Raw genomic sequence first — 19,782 nt, 5'->3', positions numbered from 1 at the left:
GTTGGTCACCTTAATTCGCCACATACACACACTCGACTTAAATCCTGGCCGCTCACCACCGGTTCTACATAAGTATATCATCCTCATCCTTGCAGCCTCCTGTAGCCACCTCCGGAAATCACGCAGCCTTCCTCGGTAAGCTCCTCCACTGTTGATTCTTTTAATTTTACAAATTTTTTCCATCCTATTGGAGCTGAAATGCGTTCGTGAACTTGATTCTGATTGGAGGTCGAGCCAATTAAACCGGTTCGCGTTAAATCCGTGAAATCTTCTTTTGCTTTTTTTTTGTAGACTGTAGAGTGCAGACTGTAGACTGCAGACTGTAGCTTGGCTATCTGACTCTGCAAATGCACTTCCTCCTCATGGAGTTTCTGTAGTTTCATTATCATCTCCCCATAGTTGTCGCACCGTGGAACGAAAAGTGCATTAAGGTCGCCCATTAATCCCCCAAGGGCTAATGACAACAACGGACCACGTACTTATGAGCCGCACTGTAATAATCGGCAGTGGAAATAATGCTACTTAGTCGGGGGGGTCGTGACTTTCGCTCGATTCCACCAGAAACGAGACAAAAGTACTGATTGTGGGAATAATTTCGGGGAAGTAATGCCTAAAATTCAACTGATTGCACGGCCAAGAGCTATTTTGAATGGAAATATTCGTCAGAGTAGATATGCCAAACTGTGTCTAAGGCCTTAAGTACCAGGTCGTAAAGCCCATTGGTCAAGGTAATAATAAATGAAGATAAAATATCCATTTCCCTAAACTATTATCATTACAGAAACTTGATTATTTCTTAGCTTTCGTGGAAGACTTCCTCAGGAAGAAGACTTCCCAGTGGGCCATCTGACCTTGTAACCATCTAAACCACTGCCTGTATGACCTCCAGATCTCCATTTAGAGCAGGCTTTTAGAGTAGGCTTGCAAATGAAGCTATAAACTGGCCCATGCCACCAATAAACTCAAACTCTTTATTTTTTCTTAATGGCCGAAAGATCATCTCCCTGGCACCCCTCTTCTTCCAGTAGCCATGTGCCATCTTCGTGGAGAAAGCCATCAACGCTCCGTAAATTCCCCAGAGCAAGCATTAAAACTACATACAGGTAGTAGTACACACCACTCTACACACCTGCAACTACAGTTATGGCGATGCTATGGACGAGTGTAGATGATTTCCCCGCTTACTAAACCGGGTCTTACTCTATCGTAATTGTCTCTAGGATGGAGAGGCTCAGGCCGGGCACTTTTTATAGCACTGTCATCTGCTTTTGTGGCAGCCACAAAAAGTGGCAATAAAGCTACTGGCCAGGCCAGACCAGGCCAAACCCCAGATGAAATGACAAAATGTTGTGGTCTTAAACACAGTTTCCTGTTCATGATCGACCGAACTCTGAGATGGCTGATAGAAAAGTACGTTATTTATAGAAACTATATTTGGGTCGTCTAGAGAAGAGTTTTGTAGAGCAACTATCAGTTATTATCACTCTTTTTGGTAGCAACTTCAGAGCAAAAATGATGATGGCCAGCTTGGGTTGTCATCGTTTATGGACAGGCCACTGCAACTGCCACTCAAGACAACTCATCTCGGTGCACCATCCAAGCGTTGAGTTTTTTTTTGAGTTGTTTGCTTATGTGGGCGAAAGAGCCACCTCACCAGGCCCACTCTGGGGCCGGAGTTTCAGCCTTGAAACTGCAATTGGCCGTCAAAGCCAAAAAAGCAGACTGATGTGGAAAAAAAAACATAAGTTGCAAAACCAACAACTGCCAACTGGAGCTACAATTACAAGCATCATTGGCCTTATTTCTTTTGTTTTTTTGTTTTTCGTTTTTTTTTTTTTGCTTTTCGAACTGAATGTCACTAACACTACCAGCCATTACATACCACCAGACCCCGGAGCACAGCTGACGTAGGCTACAATAGCTACGTTTATTTGCACAGCTTTCGCACTCCAGTTGACACCCCCAACTGGCCCACTCCCCACACTCCCACCCACTCGCATAACTCACGTTTTTGTTCTTCCAGTTGCGCTTTTATGAGCTTCCGAAAATGATTACGCGGCAGTTAACACCCGCGTCTAGTTTCCCATGTTAGCCTAGATTAAAAAAATGTTGAAAAAACAGAAAAAAAAACTAGAAACAGAAAGAGATAAGTCCATTCCGCACTTTTATTTCTATTTTTGGCTCACAATCAGGCTGGAAATATTTCTGAGCCGAGAGCCGGAGGTGCCTAAGAAATACTTTTTGTTGAGGCTTTAGGTTTCTTTTAAAAAAAATTCTCTGAAAAAAGGAAAAATGTGAAAAGAAAGAGGCTTCTTTTGAAGAAAAAAGGGTCTTGAAAAAATGACTTTTTTCCTCATTATACCCTTGCAGAGGGTATTATAATTTTGGTCAAAAGTGTGCAACGCAGTGAAGGAGACATCTCCGAACCTATAAAGTATATATATTCTTGATCAGGATCACCTCCTGAGTCGATATAAGCATGTCCGTCTGTCCGTCTGTCCGTCTGTCCGTCTGTCTGTCTGTCTGTCTGTCTGTCTGTCCGTCTGTCTGTCTGTCCGTCTGTCTGTCTGTTTCTACGCAAACTAGTCTCTCAGTTTTAAAGCTATCGAGTTGAAACTTTGCACACACCCTTCTTTCCTTTGCAGGTAGTACATAAGTCGGAACGGCCGGGATCGGTCGACTATATCCTATAGCTGCCATATAACTGATTGATCGGAAATGTCATAACTTCGTTGTTTTTCAAGTTAGAAGGTTGGGACTTTCTATGGATTCTTATTTGGTCCAACTTATACGATCTGCCAAATTTCATAAAGATCGGTCGACTATATCCTATAGCTGCCATATAACTGATTGATCGGAAATGTCATAACTTCGTTGTTTTTCAAGTTAGAAGGTTGGGACTTTCTATGGATTCTTATTTGGTCCAACTTATACGATCTGCCAAATTTCATAAAGATCGGTCGACTATATCCTATAGCTGCCATATAACTGATGGATCGGAAATGGCATAACTTCGTTGTTTTTCAAGTTAGAAGGATGGGATTTTCAATGTATGCTTCTTTGGTCAAAATAATTCGATATGCCAAATTTCATAAGGATCGGCCGACTATATACGATCCGCTGTATATCTAATAATATAGATGCGTGGCGCCACCTATCGGACTGCGACTGAACTGCAAGGGTATATAAACTTCGGCTCCGCCCGAAGTTAGCTTTCCTTTCTTGTTTTTTATTTCCATTTGAAGACATTTTTTTAAAGGCTTTTTTTCAAGAGAAGAAATACACAATAAAACTATTCCCATTTATGCAAAAATATTTATATAAAAAAAATAAATAAAATAAAAAATAATAATAATAAACAAGAGATTTTTAAGATTTTTGGCTTTTATTGTACTTGGAATACAATAACTTATGAACTGCCTCCCCTCCTCCTTAAATTATTTTCCCATTTCTTTACAATTTTTGTCTTATTTTTGCCATGACTTTGCATTTTTTTCCCTCCTTTCTTTCAATTTCTTTTTTGTTTCTTTTTTTTTGTATTCTTTTCAAACTGTTGCTAATGAAAATGTCTTGATTATTTATGAGCATAAATTAAAAATTAACAGTCGCCGAGCACAGGGCAACTATACCTCCACCTACACCCACATCCACACCACCTCGCCAAGCTATTCAATTACGTTGCATATATTTCATATTGCAATAGCAGCGGGAAATTTATGAGCCATGCCCCCAGGGTCGGGCTTGACAAAGCCTGCCCCAAACCTCCAAAACCCCAAGCCCCAAACCCCTAGCCCCTAGGCCCCGCTGGAACCAAAACTGAAACATAGTGGGATGGAGCAAGTGGAGCAGCGAAGCAGCACGGTGTCAGTAATGCTAAACTTTAATAGGGTTGCGGGTAGAGAATCTCAAAAAGTCTATGAAATATTATGATATTATATAGGGTTTTATTAATCAAGGTTTTAGTCGGCTTAAAATATGAAATCTAAGGCCTAATTATGCATTTTTCAGGAGTTAATATAGGCTATAGCTGATAGAGAGACTGAGAATTAAATGATAGTAGAAATAGAAATTATAATAGAAACAAAATATATATGATATAGGGTTCTATTAAATCAGTTATTTTTCTCTATTAACTGAGACAATAAAACATTGTTCTTAAAAATTTTAATTTTTAAGAGATGATACATTTATAATGAATTATTATACATATATCTATATTTATAAGAGATTTAATATAGGGTTCTATAAAATGACTTATTATTTTATATGAAATATAGAATCTCAAGTTCTTATAAAAAAAAGTTAAAAAGTAACCGCCATTTTAAAGAGATAATTCAAGATAATATAGGTTATTCAAGATATTATAATGAATAAAAGATACAGAAACAAAATGATAAGATATAGGGTTCTAAATATTGAGTTATTAATAAGTTAAAAATAAGATATTATACAGGGTTTTATTAATCAAGCTATTAATCTGATTAAAATATGAATATTAAGGCCAAATGATCAATTTTTCAGGAGATAATAAAGGCAATACCTGATATAATAATGTATTAAATTATATAGAAATAAAACGATAAGATATAGATAGTTATAGACTATAAGACAGTTCTATTTCCCCCTAAAAAAACCGAAAACCTTGAAAACCTCCATTTCCAACAACCCTGAAATCCAACTGGAAGCACCCAGAACATAGCCATGTTGGCAGAACTCATCGCACGTCCCAGAAACAATGGCTTGGCTGGCTGGCAGAACCAACAAAGGTCCCAGAGCCAACGCAGCAACAGCAGCACCAGAAGCAGCCAGTAACCATCAGGCCAGCACAGCATATTTAGGAAGGTTGCACCGCGAGGGGCGGTTGGTTGGGTGGCCGGGCTAGGTCCATGGCTACCCTCCCGACACTGGTCCCAGGCCTCCATAAATTCTGATCAACTATTAGTGCATGAAAAGTAGCCGCAAAGAATGTTCTGTTATCGGAGGCGAGCATGGAGGAGGAGGAGTATCTAAACGATAGCGGTAACCATCCAACATTGAAATAGCATTTGCCGAAACACTATTTTTCACTCTGCAATTATGGTAGGGCCTGGCAAGAAGTCGTCTGGGTCTGGCCATCTGGGTAATTGCCATGTCAACCGGGTAAAGTTACGCAAACCTTTTAATTAGTCCAATGGCACTTGCCACATGCTGTGCCACTGGTGGCAGGGGGATCCCTATCTCAGTGTCATTTGCATAAGAAATAATCTGTCAGTCGTAACAAAACCGAATGATGATGAACTAATACTGGGGGACTACTCCGAAGGGCTGTCAATCAAAAGATATAGATTCCAACAGGTGGGGATATAATTTATTAGTTTTTATACCCTTGCAGAGGGTATTATAATTTTGGTCAAAAGTGTGCAACGCAGTGAAGGAGACATCTCCGACCCTATAAAGTATATATATTCTTGATCAGGATCACCTCCTGAGTTGATATGAGCATGTCCGTCTGTCCGTCTGTCCGTCTGTCTGTCTGTCTGTCTGTCTGTCTGTCTGTTTCTACGCAAACTAGTCTCTCAGTTTTAAAGCTATCGAGTTGAAACTTTGCACACACCCTTCTTTCTGTTGCAGGCAGTACATAAGTCGGAACGGTCGGGATCGGTCGACTATATCCTATAGCTGCCATATAACTGATTCATCGGAAATGCCATAACTTCGTTTTTTTTTAAGATAGAGGGTTGGGACTTTCCACACATGTTATATTTGATCAACATATCTTATGTACAAAATTTCATAAGGATCGGCCGACTATATCCTATAGCTGTATTACAACGATCGGAATTGGCATAACTTTAGTGTTTTTTAAGGTAAAAAGATGGGACTTGGTACAGATTCTATTTTGGATAAAATAATCTTATTTGCCAAATTTCATAAGGATCGGCCGCCTATATACGATCCGCTATATATCTAATAATATAAGATGCGTGGCGCCACCTAGCAAACTGCGACTGAACTGCAAGGGTATATCAACTTCGGCTCCGCCCGAAGTTAGCTTTCCTTTCTTGTTTTTTATTAAATACGTAAAGAATATTTATTATTTTAGTAAGTATTTTAAGAGGGTAAAGGAAAAAGGACATAAAGTAATAGATTTATGATAAAATTAAATTTTAAATTGGTAAATTTAAAAATTAAAAATTAAATTGGTAAATTTGCAACGGCTACCCAACCGGAGGCGCTATGCAAATACGTCGCTGATAAGTTGCAACTGGACCCCAGTGATGTAGCCTGTGCTAGATTGGTTAAAAAAGATACTGATATCAACGCACTAAAATTCGTCAACTTTAAATTGGGAGTTCCCGAGCAACATTTCCCCGCTGTCTTCAAGGTTGATTTCTGGCCCATGTCGGTAAAAGTCACTCGTTTTCTTCATAGAGAGCCGGCTAAGGTTATTGACCTCCCTGCGAGACTCCCTCGATCAAACCCTGGAGAGTCAAAAAACCCCCAGTAAGCGGCGCTACTGGAGCCGCTATTTTTCCCTCTTCATACTCTTCGACCGGTCATCATATTATCCCTCTCCTGAGCCGCCAACAACATTCGGCGCTGGCAGTTATGGATACTGTTGATGTCACTTCCTACGTTATTCTGCTCCCAATGCACTATTTGCTCCAACAACAACAGCTGATCCCAAGGTGGGCTGTTTGCATATTATCTTCGCTTGTGGACCTCCAGCAACAACAAATGGTTCGTTATCGTCTTATTGTGAGCCCCTCTCTGTTTATCTTATCTTTCTTGGATGGGTGGTCCACTGTGAGACTGACCACTCGTGCTCACTTTTCGGCGTCTGGAGGAAATGTTTGTTTACATCATGGTCTGGAGCGTAGAGCATCGCTACGCGTGGATGCTCAAAACTCTATGAGCTCTATATCGTTAGCTGTACCTGCCACTGGATTCGTTGGGCGACTGGACATTCATATGTCCGATCTGGAGATTAATGAAAATTTATGTGTGTCCACGTTGGCTATCTTGGAAGCTATGCGTTTGGGATATGTGGCCTCTAGCATCAGGACCCTGCCAGTGCCTTCATATATACCACACTCCCGCCCAATTCCGTCAGTGGATTGCATGGATCGTGCTGCCTTGGGCTCTAATAAGAGCTTAAGAGTTTTCTTCCAAAATATATCTGGAATGCGGACCAAATCCCGCATGGTGCTTTTAAACTCTTCAGTCTGTGACTTTGATGTAATCGTCCTCGTTGAAACATGGCTCAATAGCAACTTTAGTTCCTCCGAGTTCTTTGAACCCAAAATGTTTCAAGTATTTAGAAAAGACCGTGATTCATCCAGCACCCATTGTGAGCGAGGAGGTGGTGTGATTATTGCTATCCGCCGATCCATGTTGGCCACGGTGGTTAGCCTTAAGGTTGGCGACCCTATACTGGACCAGCTAGCCGTCTCAATCCAGGGCATTCAGGGCCCTTTCATCATCATTGCATCGTATATCCCGCCAAACAGCGCATTCAGTACTTATCAAGCTCATATGGAAAATATCGCCAGTGTCTATGGTAGCATGGAGGACCCTATGGCTCTGATGGTTGCTGGCGACTTCAACTTGAGCTCTATTGTTTGGACTTGGGACCCGGAGTCCGTTGGCATGTTACCCAGCAATGTTCACCAATCGCATGAAATTGTTGTGTTGGATGATATTTTTAGCATGGGCCTCTCCCAAGTAAATAATATTTATAACGATTTATCGAAAATTCTGGATCTGATATTTTTAAGTAATGTAGTTCATAGTAAAGTTGAAATTTGTAATGTACCATTAAGTCCGTGTGATATGCACCATAAGCCATTGTTGATACACATCGAATTTTATAGTTTTTTGCCTTCCCCCTCACCTATTTCTTATTATCACTTTAATGAGTCTAACCTTTCACTTATTAATAACGCTATTGTAAGTTTTGATTGGGTTTCCCTTTTTTCGGATGGCACGATTGATGATTGTTATACTAAGTTTCTGATTGCTCTTTTCAATATTATCGACAATAATGCCTCCGTTAGGGTTCGAAGGTCGTTCAAGCTGCCTTGGTATACTGAGGGTCTAAAAAACTTAAAGAATAGAAGGGATAAATTTTATAAGCGATTTCTAAAGACAGGGGAACTAATGGCTGGTGAGTTGTACCGGCAATATAAGCGGGAGTTTGAATTCCTTAATAAATTTCTATACAACCAATATATTACTGATGTTGAAGCGAGCCTCATATCCAACCCTAAAGCGTTTTGGCGGTTTGTGAATGGGAAAAAATCATCCTCTGATATACCTTCTGCCATGTCTTATGGTGGTCTGGCAGCTAACTCCGATAAGGGCATTTCTGAGCTTTTTGCGAAATATTTTGCCTCAAACCTTGAGCCGAAGGTCTCTTGGGATGAGCGGGAGGTACTTCAAAAAATTTTGCCTTTTCTTGAGGTTGGATGCTTGGACATTCTAGATTGTGACATTGTTGAGGCCTCTAGTCATTTTAATGAGTCGCATACACCTGATTTAGATGGTATCTCCCCATTCTTCATTAGGAAGTGTATTGCATCCTTAACCACACCTCTGCAACTTCTGTTCACTTTATCATTATCTTCGGGTAAGTTTGCTTCACGATGGAAAATAACCTCGATCTCGCCCATTCATAAAGGTGGCAGCAGGGCAGACGTCACTAACTATAGGCCTATCGCCAAGATATGTAATATTGCCAAGTTACTTGAGCGTATTGTCACCAAAAAGCTAACTTTTTTGATTCGTAACTTTATTTCTTACAATCAACATGGATTCCTGCCTGGGCGATCCACCACAACCAACTTAGTGGTTTTCTCTAAGCATTGCCTGGAAGCCTTTGAACGCCGATGTCAGGTTGATGCCGTTTATACGGACTTCTCTAAAGCCTTTGATAAAGTTTGCCATGCAGCCCTACTTGCTAAATTGTTCAGATTAGGTGTTCACTCCTCCATGTTAAGTTGGTTGGAGTCTTATTTGGCAGACCGACCATGCCACGTTCCCATTGGTGATGCCACCTCGAGTCCCTTTATTGCCTCATCTGGCCTCCCGCAAGGTAGTTCTTTGGGGCCGCTCCTATTCATCATTTTCATCAACGACATCTCCTCTTGCTTTCTTTATTCGGACTTTTTGTTATACGCGGATGACCTTAAAGTGTTTAAGGCCATTAGCTGCATTAGGGATAGCTATCTACTGCAGGATGATTTGCGCCGAGTCTCTTCTTGGTGCGCCCTCAATCTCCTTCCTCTAAATTTAGCTAAATGTCATTTCATTCGTTACAGTAAGAGGGCGCTAGACTTATGTACCTCCTATGCAATTGGCAACCATGACCTGCAGCTCAAGGAGGAGGTGGTTGATCTTGGCGTCCTTTTCGACTCAAATTTTAAATTTTCCAGCCATTTAGACTTTATAATGCCTAAGGCGTATGCCATGTTGGGTTTTGTGAAGCGGCACACAGACCAATTCAAGAGCCCGTACGCGAAGCTTAGTGTTTACGCCGCATTCGTCCGGTCGAGGCTGGAATATGCCTCTATTATTTGGAGCCCCGCAAATAAAATAAGTTCAAATAGAGTTGAGCGGTTGCAGAAAAAATTTTTAAAATTTGCACTTCTCCCTTTAAGGTTTGTGGATCCTCTACCCTCATATCACAGCCGGTGCCTTCTCCTCCACATATGTACACTTGAGGATCGGCGCACTGTGGCAGCTTTAACTTTCATTAATAACTTAGTAATTAGCAGCATTGATTGCCCCATGTTATTGGAGCTTATAAACTTCAATGTGCCCCAGAGGGATCTTCGCTCGTTTGCTCCCTTTCGGATTGCTTGTCGTAGGGCCAATTACCTTTTGAATGAGCCTATTGATAGAGCATTATCATTTTTTAATACTTTGCCGCCTAGCCTCCGAACTAAGTGGGGCTCAGATAAACAAGCGTTTAGGGTCTCATTGGTTAGGCATTTCTTAAGTAGCATGTAAGATAGATTGTATAGTAGCCATGTAAGATTCAAATAATCAATGGCGAAAGAGAGAAATAAATAAATAAATAAATAAAATTAGTACAAAAAGTGATATATTTTACAATATTACTATAAAAAGTATAACTTATTATATTAATTCTTATAGGTATATGGATAGAGATATTTTATATTAGTTTTATGCATAAAAAGGTACAAAGTATGAATTATACTATATACTTAATACTATATTAATATACTACAAAGTATACTACTATATACTTATACTATGAAGTATAATATACTATGATTATACTATGAAGACTTTTTTTTATGAAAAAGATACAAAAACTGACTCATAATATTAGTTCTGACAGTGTGGTGTTGAAGTTAGGATAGAATATATAAGAGATTTATGATTACAAGGGCAGTAAATATAAATAATTCGGTTGTGTAAGGATATTATATCTCGAAACAATAGTTTTTTCATGAAATAAGTACAAAATATGACTCCTAATATTGGTTATATATTCAGATTCTATACAAAAAAGACATTAGGGTAATAGTTAAATAACAAAACAGGTACAAAATATATGGAATTTTATTAGTTCTGAAGGATGGTATAGAAAAAAGGATAGTTCTATATATAATATAAGTTTTAAATCGATATAAGTTTTAAATATGTTTTTATATATTATCTATCATATTCTTGAGATTAGTTTTGAAAGTATAGAATTGAAAAAGTATGTATAATAAAAGAATGGTGATAAAATCGGTATAAAATATGACTAAAAATCCATCTGTATCTAGCTCCATTTTGATAGTATAGAAAAAAATATATAATACAATAGTTTTTTTTTTTTAAAAAGTAAGTAAAAAATTCTACTAATAATATTGGTTCTAAGAAGAATGTATGTATTTTTTATGGCTTATCATTTCCTGGAAACGTTATCGGTTGTGTGAAATTTGGCTCATTATTATTAGAAAACGTAAGCGGTGACTCAACAGTATATTATAGTCTGATAGCGAAACAATTTGCATTATAGCAGATATATAACACACATGTATAGATGTATAGTTTCTGCCGATGGCGCCAGCTTAAAGACAACGCGGTTGTGTAAGTCCCTCCACTAACAAAAAAAAAAAAAAAGAAGGAAAATAAACACATTAATAAACGCAAATGTGTGGCATAGAAGCTTGGGCTCCATTGTCATGGACACGCATCAGAAGATGAAAGCATGGAGGAGCCCGGCCCTCATACAATGTAGGAGATGACAATTGTCCCCCATTCCCATACCGGGTGTGATAAAAGTGGGACACTGAGGAGGGGAGAGTCCAGCGCCTTCTGGTGGCTGCAAGGAAGGCGATTAAGTCAAGGCAATAATAAGGAAATAACATTTTAATGGCACAAAGAGAGATTGGCTTGTGAGAGTGTGTGGGGTGTGCGGTATGCGGTGGGTAGTGTTGGAAAAGGGAGTGCTGATGGGCGAAAAGAACCGCAAAGGCAAGTCCAATCACGTCCAGGGCCCCCAGGGCATCTGTTACTTCCGAGAGCGTTCATGCGGAGGGGTTTTTGTGATAAGAGTGGGTTGAGGTCTTTGTGTTGGTCAGTTTTGAGGAAAAAGATTAATTTAATCAGGATTAAGTTTAAAAATTAGCTTTGATTTCTTTTTAATTCTATTTTAAACCTTAAAACCAACTATTATTTATCTCTTTTCAAATTTATAACAAAATAAACTCATTTAGATCCCCATTTTAAAGTAATAACATAAAAATTATTCATTAAACTACCAAATTAATATTTATTATTTGATATTAAAAGTGAAAAGAAAGCAATACTGCCTAATATCTGATAATTATATATTCCCATTTAATTTAGACGACCTTTTTGTGAAGCATAATTGGCTTAATCGCATAAACGAAGCTGCCGGCCATAATTAGAGGGGCGAACAAAGCGAACAAAAAAAAAAACCAAATTAATGATGCGGGTCAGAGAGTCCAAGCTCTCACCCACTACCCTCCTAAAAGGTGGTCTAAATAGAATTACCATTCTGCCAAATGTCAAACCTCAAAAAAGTTTTCGTTTTTGTTCCACTTTGTATTTGTCTCCCGTTTTATGCAGAAAGGAAGCACTTTTACAAATTCCACAAAAGTACTAAAAACAGAGAATAATATAAAAAAAAAAAGGGGAGTTGAGTAAATGAGCAATTGCTATGCAGACCCTCGCCCGCTTAGCATATTTCTGCTTTCTAAACTTCTTCCATCCGCCCATCACCCATCCATCCTCTTCTGCTACATTTAACCACTAACCATACAACATATAGACTTCTCATTTCATACAACGAAAATGGACGCAAAAATTTCTTGCGACAGGCCCCCGGAGGCCCCAGAGAGAATCTTACTCTCATTCTTACGCTCATAATCTCATTTAACTTTTTTGGTTGTTCAGTCGCAGAGAGGCGCATCATCAAGAAGGTTCTTCTGCGGTTTAACCGATCTTTATATGTATGCGTGCTCACACATTCACACACACGGTTTCATGTGTGCGTTGGATTTCGTTTTGAAACCAGCTAAAATTTTTGATTTTTGTAACTTTACAGGCATGCTACCCTAAGAAAATTGGGATATACATACATTATACGCTAATGATGAAAAAATATGTTTTATATATTAATATTTCAACCTATATTTTATATTTGTTATGGAATACGATTAAGTGGTAGCTGTAAAATGTTTTTCATATGTATATATATGCATATGTCAACGAATGCATTAAAATTTATATATTAAGGTAGAAACAGGGTATATTTCAGTCGATTCCTTTTAAGTTGTTGTAGTTCTGCCAGCGGATGGTGTTCCATACCCTTCTGATAGATGATTTTTGTGGAGTGAGAATAAACAAAAACAGCTGATTTTTTGTTTCCGTGGGCATCAGTAGGGTATGCAAGAACCATCCGTTTAAAAATAACAACAGTAACAACAGTAAATACCTAATTTCGTAAATATATATGTGAAGCATTTTACTGCTGCCATCTAATCGTATTCCTAAATATGTATAAAAAGTATGATATATAAAAATATATAATATAAAATATAATAAAATTTTTTCACAGGTATATAATAATGATAACTCCCATTTTCTTAGGGTAGCATGCCTGTAAAGTTACAAAAATCAAAAATTTTAGCTGGTTTCAAAACGAAATCCAACGCACACATGAAACCGTGTGTGTGAATGTGTGAGCACGCATACATATAAAGATCGGTTAAACCGCAGAAGAACCTTCTTGATGATGCGCCTCTCTGCGACTGAACAACCAAAAAAGTTAAATGAGATTATGAGCGTAAGAATGAGAGTAAGATTCTCTCTGGGGCCTCCGGGGGCCTGTCGCAAGAAATTTTTGCGTCCATTTTCGTTGTATGAAATGAGAAGTCTATATGTTGTATGGTTAGTGATTTAACGCTGTACAACACTGCCGGAATGATCTATTCATCCCTTTTGCACTTTCTTCTTATCCCTTCTCTATCTAGATTCTAGATTCTAGAAGCTTTCTGTTTTCTATTTACTTTTAATTAAAATTCGTGTCACGAAGAATCTTTTTGGCCCAAAAAACAAAAAAAAAGCCTCCAAACCGCAGCCAAGAAGAGGAACAAAAATTAGCACAAAATCCGGCATGGAAATGGAAATAATAATACCAATGTGATGACAGTGACAATGATGATGATGATGATGATGACATCCCACAGATACATTATTCAGTTGTCAATTTTCGCATTTCAACAGATTTCTCTTCATTTGGCGACAGGTTTTCCCATCTTTTGTTTGCCATTTCCCCGAAAATTCCTCTTTAATTTGAAATCATTTATTTTGGGGGCTTCCCAAGCTCCACCCGAAAATCTCATCTTCAAAGCAATTTGTTTGGCTTTGTCTCTAATAGTTGATTGACCACACAGTCTTCTTACATTAATAATAATGAATAATATTTATGAAAAATGAAACTGGGTTAATTTTAAAATTTAATATTGACGCTGCTTGACGCTGAAGTAGCTATTTAATATTTAAGCAGCTGCTTTAAGTTTAATCCAGGTAGTTAATTTGTTTAAACCTGTTTTTTGGTCTCTGGGTCTGGGGAACTCTCGCTCCTCCAGTTGTACCCTTTTTTGAGGCTCTTTGGGGACATTTTTTAATTGCAAGTCTCTCATATCTCTCCCAAAGGTGATTTAAATTTTATCAGCACTTGATATCACAGTAGAGATTCGTGAGGTTGAAAAAAATGTGTAAATTACTTTTATTAAAAAAATAATAAAAAATATAAAGAGATTTTTGGATATAAACATAGTACCTGAAAAAGTACTTTTGTTGGGAAATATTTCTGTCTTTCAATTGATTTATGCCATAAATGTTGTAGAAAACTGTTGAGTATTAATTTAAATGATTAAAAATAATCTAAAAATTAATAATGTGTAAGTTTCAAATAATAAATAAAATGGATCATAAATTATGAAAGGAACAAAATGAGTTATAAGAATTAAATGGGAGGAGTCAAAAGTAAATTCCAATGAATATTTAAATAACTAAAATAAATCAACAAATCTAAATATAAGTAAAATGAATCTTCAAATGAATAAAATTAATTATTGAATAAATTTTCAATTGATTTAAGTTGCAAAAAAAATAAAATGAGTCTTAAAATGAAAATAATTTAAAGAATGAAAATGATCTGCGAATGAATAAAGTTAAAAATGAACAAAATGAATCTTGAAATGATTCATCTGGGAACATAATCAGTGGCATACTAGTTGTCTTAAATAGTTGAATAGTTAAGAATGGAATGATTTTAATCAACAACCCTAAAATAAATAAGATTCAACTGGAAATGAACCTAAGAGAAGTGTCAAATGAACAAAATTAATCTTGAAATAAATATAATGAACTTAAATTTGATTTTAGATCCATACTAGTTGTCATTACTAGTTGACTTAACCCTAAAATAAGTAAGAAAAATCTGAAAATGAATTTAAGAAATATGTCAAATGAACCATAGCCCAGGTCGCCTTAGTCCACTTCCACTGTACAAAAACAAATAACGGCTTGAGAGTGGAGAAAATTAGCATTTTATTAGCTGAAATTGCGAGGTGTAGCCGGCGGTTCATTAACCTGCCCAGACGGACTTGGCATCGCATTTGTTTTTATGACTCCGAATCTGAATCCGAATCCAGATCTGTCAGTCGTCAGTCCGGCTATGGATTTGTGGAATGTATCTGCGAGTGTGTCTCTTTTGGGGCGTATTTATAGCGCTAATTTGTATCACTCGGGTGAGGTTCTGTACTGTACTGTACTGGCATGACACATGGCACTTTGCATGCCAACATGGAGCTGGAAATAAATTTTATTTGTGTGCAATAATTCTCAGTCTCCTGCCGTAACCGTAGCACTGCCCAAACCGTAGCACTCTTGGCAGTCGGCCACAGATCATTACTGTGTTGGAGTGCAGTACCCCCAGACACCTACTACCCACAGTCACACATCCTTATAGTCAGCAAAAAAATGCGAAAATACTTTAGAGTAAAGTGAGCGCCAAACGAGTGTACTTAATTACACAAAAAAAATAAATAATTCCACCAACCGAGACCCGAAAGTCAAGTGATTTATAATCTGAAGAGCAGGGAGAGAGCCAGTGGGTTGAGGGATTTATGAGTGGAACTTGTTATGGCTTTTTAAATTGTCTTTTAATTGACAGTTTTAATTCTCCAACTAAGCCAAGGGATTAATGTTTACACTTTCTTTTTAAAGTCATATCTTAAATCCATTTTTTAAACATTTTTTTGAGATTTTTTTTAGACCGACAGACTGTAGCCCCTGACCACTAACTGGCCTCTTAATTGCACAATTTTATTAATTGCATTTAATTGCTTACGTTTCCCAAATTGTTTTCACATTTCGCGTTTTGTTAGTGTTGTGTTTGTTTTCCTGTCACTGTTTTGTTTGCTGTTTTTTGCTTGTTTTTTTTTTTTATGCTTTTCTCACTTAATTGCATTTTGTGTTACAATTTCATTTTGTAAACGCTTCCCCCCCAGTTGCCGTATATTAATTTATTGCTTTATGACACAGTTGGGACACGACCTTCATTAATAAATTGCTCAGAATTGTGTTTGTTTGTTGTTTGCCCCCAAAGAGCACTGATTTCTGGAGTGCTCTACATCACAATTTTCATCATCTGTTAGTGAGTGAGTGAGTTACGATTTAATGTACTTTTAGTTACTGCTATTCGAGTCGTGTTTTAAACATTTTTCGATCAGTGGGGGGCAGCAACAGCTAGCTACTCCTATCCACTATCTCTTCTTTGGCATCCGGAAGCTCGTGCCTGTTTGAGAAGTGCCTGTTTCTCGTAAAAGCTGACACAGATTTTCATCAAATTAATTGCTGTGCGCTTTTTTAAGTGCGCGCCACGACACTCAACAAGCGTGCCAAGTGGTTTTCGGCCAAAGTGCAACTGAAACACGCTCGCACACCAATCTACAGTGATAACTGGGCATTAGTGGCTTAAGGGTAGTGGTAGGGTAGTTTTGGGTCTATGAGAGGTGTGCTTCTATAAATATATCATAAAATATCACAACTATATCATATCATATTATATCTTATTATAATAGATAGAGGGATTTTCTTATAGCTAGTTCTATACATACTACCTATGCCATACTTTTAAGTACAAAGTTTCAGATCTATAAAATAGGTGGATCCATAAGTACATGATAGTATATCATACCATCTAAAATACAGTTTTTCTTATACTATTTCCATATGCCTATAAGTAAAATTCTTAATAGGAAAGGGTTTCTTATAGCCACTGCTTTAAAGTTTCTAAGTTTAAGAGCTATAAGACAGGTGGTTTCATACTATTTATATAATATATATATCATAATAGATAATAAATCATATTACACAATATCATTAAATATAAATAATATATATATAGTAGATACTAGAGAGTGTTTTTTTTATAGAAGTTGCTTATTCTTATACGAAGGATTTCTTATAGCCTTATAGTTTATAGGTTCCTTATAGCTACTACTTTATAAGTGCTATATATAGTAGGTACATGTATATAGGTACATGTACTATATAAATAAAAAGTTTTAAGATCTATAAGACAGGTGTATCTATATCTATAAGATCTATAAGACGACAGACTATAGAGTGTTTTTTATAGTAGTTCCATATTCTTATACATAGAATTTCTTAGAAAGTGGGGGTTCCTTCCCGCTACTACCTTATAGGTAAATGTTATTATATAGATACTAAGTTGTAAGATCTATAAGACAGGTGGTTCCATAAATAAATCATGTATTAGTATAAAATATATGTACTTTCTATAGTAGTTCTATAATTTTATTAAAAGATTTCTTGTAAGAAGAGATAGTTCTAAAGCCAACAAAATCGGATAAAAATAATATTTTTCCACAAAAAGCCAATTAATTTCCAAACAAGATCCTCCAACCCTCAATGCCTCAAACTTTTTAATAGAAACTACTAATCCCAAATAACCAAACTAAATATTTATACAATTTTAAAAATATGTGCCGAACTAAAAGTTGCAATTTGATTAGAAGCTTAAGCCCTGCCGAGTGAAAAGTTTTTGGGCCAAATTAGAGAAACAGCCTGGAAGCAAAAGTTTGGAAAAATGTGGCCCAGCAACTACTGTACACAGATGGCTATGTCCGACCACGCCCCTTTGAGAGGCCCCTTTGAGAGGCCCCTCCCACACCGCCTTATCAGTAGCAATAAACACCAGAGAGCTTGAAAAGCTTTTCGGGGGGCAGGGTCCAGAGCCCTTCTGACTCTTCTGAAAAAAAAAAATGTTTGCTTCCGCTTTTGTGGCCCGGGCCAAGATAAAAGCCAAAAGGGCCAGAAAATGAGGCGACAGGGGGTGGCTCATTTTAAGGGCAGGGCGGGAAATATTTCAATTTATGGCAGTTTGACAGTTTTTCGATGTTACGTGCTGCGAATTTCTCTTAGCCCGCTGAGCGCTCTATTTTAATTAAAATCCAGCTAGAAAATTAAAATACAAAAAGAGAAGAAAATAGCTGAACTTTAAGAAACAAAAACACAATCCTTATCAACCAAAGGACATAGTAGTAGAAAGAGAGGAGCAGATACAGAGTGACAGAGATGGAAATCAGTGGCCAAGTTCAGAGCAGCCGGGCCGACACCAATTGAAGTCGAATGTCATACATAAATCATCAATTGCTGTCGTCGCAGTGCCTCTCTGAGGCAGGCCAGTTGAGAGCTGGCTGGGCTGGGAACTGACTATTGTAGGGCAGTGTGGATGGACAGTGGGTGCTCTTAAATAACAGTTTAAAGGTTTAAAAATTACAGACATTACCTTTACATATATTTCAAATAGGGGTTTTTTAAAGCCTAATTATTAGAAACTATTAGAAGAATTGGCTTTTTTCCTGCATTGCTTTGCTTTTTTTTTTGGCTATTGGCTATTTTTGAAGCTTACTTATCAGGAACTATAAGAAAACTGTCACTATTTATCTCACTATTATAAATATAAAATCACTTTTATAACAAAATAATAATAAAAATTTTGAGGCTAACTTGATAGAAACTTCTTAGATGTCTTTGCTTGCCTTTAATGAGTAATGTTTAATGTATTTCTGACACTTACTGTTAAATAAACTGTATCCAAAAAGTACCTCTTTTATACCAAAAATAGGTTATTTTTGAAGCCTACTTATCAGAAACTATTAGAAGACTTTGCTTTGCTTTTTCAAGATTCATCTCATAATTATAACAATATCATCACTAATTATACAAAAAAAGGGCAATTTTTGAAGCCTTTATACCAAAAATTATTAGAAGACTCTCACTGACACTCATTGTTAGTAAAATATCAACACTATTATACAAAAAATAGACTATTTTTGAAGGATATTTATGAGGAAATAATAGAAAACTTTGCTTTGCTTTTTATTTATTGCCTTCCCGCCACTCGATCTAAATTGCCTGACTGACCCCCTCTCGTAGTTTCAATTGCTTTGAATTGAATTATAATCAAGTGCGAACATAAACTTAATAAGAATAGTTATCATCTGATAATGAAAATCAATTGGCAATCAGCGATTAATCTCAAGTGGATCGATAACTAATAGTTCTTATGAGAATTTCACTTTTATTTTTTCCCACTCGAGGTAATTGTTTTGAAAATGTGTGTGCTGTTTACTTTCGATGCTGTTTTCAGCAAGTAAACACCGAACTGAACTGAACTGATTACCTGCCAATTAGCAGTTTACAAAGCGTGACTCTCGTCATGGGGGTGTAGTCTTTGGCCCCGTTTTCAATCCAATTCCCATTCCAATCCTACCATCTATCTGACTGGGGGTTATGTGCGGATAATTGCATTTCAACATAATGCCAGAGATGCCAATTATGCTTTTCAAGCAGAACCCTCACAACACGAATCGTAAATGTATTCATTTGACATAATTGTAATTGAATTGTCGGCGGCAGTATGACTGTTTTGACTGACAGCCGTGAAACAGAGACCTTAAAATAATATATTATATTTTAAAATAAGACTAATAAGCTACCGAAACTAATGGAGAGTGAGGTGGTAATACAAAAAATACTTTCCATTCATCAAAAAATGGCCAGAACTGAGTCACCTTTCAGATCAGAAACCCTTGAATTATTAATCATTTTTCTCATTTATTTCTCCCTTTTTTTTCAATTATGTTAATTATTTTTAAACTCTTTTTTTTATACAAAATGTGAGTCATTGAAGTCACTCTTTGCGCAAAATTAATTATT

General features: G+C 37.1%; 1 protein-coding gene across 3 annotated transcripts in view; it reads left to right on the top strand.

Annotated features, from left to right (window-relative positions):
- Nucleotides 1–19,782, top strand: part of LOC6498527 (polypeptide N-acetylgalactosaminyltransferase 5) — a 28,005-nt gene continuing 8,223 nt past the window's right edge. For all 3 annotated transcript variants that reach the window (XM_001962962.4, XM_014906687.3, XM_032455068.2), the window contains exon 1: nucleotides 1–135. The gene's annotated coding sequence lies outside the window, so the exon portion shown is untranslated. The remainder of the gene's footprint in view (nucleotides 136–19,782) is intronic.

The sequence above is a fragment of the Drosophila ananassae genome, chromosome 3R (genome assembly GCF_017639315.1).
Source record: "Drosophila ananassae strain 14024-0371.13 chromosome 3R, ASM1763931v2, whole genome shotgun sequence".
NCBI lineage: Eukaryota > Metazoa > Arthropoda > Insecta > Diptera > Drosophilidae > Drosophila > Drosophila ananassae.
The sequence above is the reverse complement of the archived record's forward strand: the minus strand, read 5'-3'. Positions and strand labels throughout refer to the sequence as shown.